Genomic DNA, 2646 nt, shown 5'->3' with positions numbered 1-2646 from the left:
GTGAAGAGAGGATGGGATTTGATAGGTGAAGGGTTTTTGGGGAAGAGGTATTGAGGTGATTGGTGAATGGGGAAGAAGAGAGAGAGTGGTGGGGTTGGTGGGGATCCTGTGGGGTCCACAGATCCTGAGGTGCCAAGGAAAAGTCATCCCTGCACCAAATGGCATGAAAAATCACGTTTTGAGCCAATTCTGGCGTTAAACGCCGGGCTGGTGCCCATTTCTGGCGTTTAACGCCAGGTTCTTGCCCTTTTCTGGTGTTTAACGCCAGTCTGGTGCCCCTTTCTGGCGTTAAACGCCCAGAATGGTGCCAGACTGGGCGTTAAACGCCCATCTGCTAACTTTACTGGCGTTTAAACGCCAGTAGGTTCTTCCTCCAGGGTGTGCTGTTTTTCTTCCTGTTTTTCATTCTGTTTTTGCTTTTTTCATTGATTTTGTGACTTCTTATGATCATCAACCTACAAAAAACATAAAATAACAAAAGAAAATAGTCAAAATATAATATTGGGTTGCCTCCCAACAAGCGCTTCTTTAGTGTCATTAGCTTGACAGAGGACTCTCATGGAGCCTCAGAAATGCTCAGAGCTATGTTGGAACCTCCCATCACCAAACTTAGAGTTTGAATGTGGGGGTTCAACACCAAACTTAGAGTTTGGTTGTGGCCTCCCAACACCAAACTTAGAGTTTGACTGTGGGGGCTCTGTTTGGCTTTGTTTTGAGAGAAGCTCTTCATGCTTCCTCTCCATGATGACAGAGGGATATCCTTGAGCTTTAAATACCAAGGATTCTTCATTCACTTGAATGATCAACTCTCCTCTATCAACATCAATCACAGCCTTTGCTGTGGCTAGGAAGGGTCTGCCAAGGATGATGGATTCATCCATGCACTTCCCAGTCTATAGGACTATGAAATCAGCAGGGATGTAGTGGTCTTCAATCTTCACCAAAACATCCTCTACAAGTCCATGAGCTTGTTTTCTTGAGTTGTCTGCCATCTTTAATGAGATTCTTGCAGCTTGCACCTCAAGGATCCCTATTTTCTCCATTACAGAGAGAGGCATGAGGTTTACACTTGACCCTAAGTCACACAGAGCCTTGTTGAAGGTCATGGTGCCTATGGTACAAGGTATTGAAAACTTCCCAGGATCCTGTCTCTTTTGAGGCAGTTTCTGCCTAGACAAGTCATCCAGTTCTTTGGTGAGCAAAGGGGGTTCATCCTCCCAAGTCTCATTTCCAAATAACTTGTCATTTAGCTTCATGATTGCTCCAAGGTATTTAGCAACTTGCTCTTCAGTGACATACTCATCCTCTTCAGAGGAAGAATACTCATCAGAGCTCATGAAAGGCAGAAGTAAGTCCAATGGAATCTCTATGATCTCATTTTGACCCTCAGATTCCCATGGTTCCTCATTAGGGAACTCATTGGAGGCTAGTGCACGCCCATTGAGGTCTTCCTCAGTGGCGTTCACTTCCTCTCCTTCCTCTCCAAATTCGGCCATATTGATGGCCTTGCACTCTCCTTTTGGATTTTTTTCTGTATTGCTTGGAAGAGTACTAGGAGGGAGTTCAGTAACTTTCTTGCTCAGCTGTCCCACTTGTGCCTCCAAATTCCTAATGGAGGACCTTGTTTCAGTCATGAAACTTTGAGTGGTTTTGATTAGATCAGAGACCATGGTTGCTAAGTCAGAGTGGTTCTGCTTAGAATTCTCTGTTTGTTGCTGAGAAGATGATGGAAAAGGCTTGCCATTGCTAAACCTGTTTCTTCCACCATTATTGTTGTTGAAACCTTGTTGAGGTCTCTGTTGATCCTTCCATGAGAAATTTGGATGATTTCTCCATGAAGAATTATAGGTGTTTCTATAGGGTTCTCCTAGGTAATTCACCTCTTCCATTGAGGGGTTCTCAGGATCATAGGCTTCTTCTTCAGATGAAGCATCCTTAGTACTGCTTGGTGCATTTTGCATTCCAGACAGACTTTGAGAAATCAAATTGACTTGTTGAGTCAATATCTTGTTCTGAGCCAGAATGGCATTCAGAGTATCAATCTCAAGAACTCCTTTCTTCTGATTAATCCCATTGTTCACAGGATTCCTTTCAGAAGTGTACATGAATTGGTTATTTGCAACCATTTCAATCAGCTCTTGAGCTTCTGTAGGCATCTTCTTCAGATGAAGAGATCCTCCAGCAGAGCTATCCAAAGACATCTTGGACAGTTCAGAGAGACCATCATAGAAAATACCTATGATGCTCCATTCAGAAAGCATGTCAGAAGGACATTTTCTGATCAATTGTTTGTATCTTTCCCAAGCTTCATAGAGGGATTCTCCATCCTTCTGTCTGAAGGTTTGGACTTCCACTCTAAGCTTACTCAATTTTTGAGGTGGAAAGAACTTTGCCAAGAAGGCATTGACTAGCTTTTCCCATGAGTCCAGGCTTTCTTTAGGTTGTGAGTCCAACCATGTCCTAGCTCTGTCTCTTACAGAAAAAGGGAATAGCATAAGTCTGTAGACTTCAGGGTCAACCCCATTAGTCTTGACAGTGTCACAGATTTGCAAGAATTCAGCTAAGAACTGATGAGGATCTTTCAATGGAAGTCCATGGAACTTGCAATTCTGTTGCATTAGAGAAACTAATTGAGGCTTAAGCTCA

General features: G+C 43.2%; 1 non-coding gene across 1 annotated transcript; it reads left to right on the top strand.

Moving 5' to 3' along the window:
• Nucleotides 1-2255: 2255 nt before the first annotated feature.
• LOC130978778 (small nucleolar RNA R71) lies at nucleotides 2256-2363 on the top strand. The gene has a single exon (XR_009086393.1). It is a non-coding gene; the product is annotated as a small nucleolar RNA R71 (small nucleolar RNA).
• The last annotated feature ends 283 nt before the right edge of the window (nucleotides 2364-2646 follow it).

This window comes from Arachis stenosperma, chromosome 4 (assembly GCF_014773155.1).
Source record: "Arachis stenosperma cultivar V10309 chromosome 4, arast.V10309.gnm1.PFL2, whole genome shotgun sequence".
Classification (NCBI taxonomy): Eukaryota; Viridiplantae; Streptophyta; class Magnoliopsida; order Fabales; family Fabaceae; genus Arachis; species Arachis stenosperma.
The sequence above is the reverse complement of the archived record's forward strand: the minus strand, read 5'-3'. Positions and strand labels throughout refer to the sequence as shown.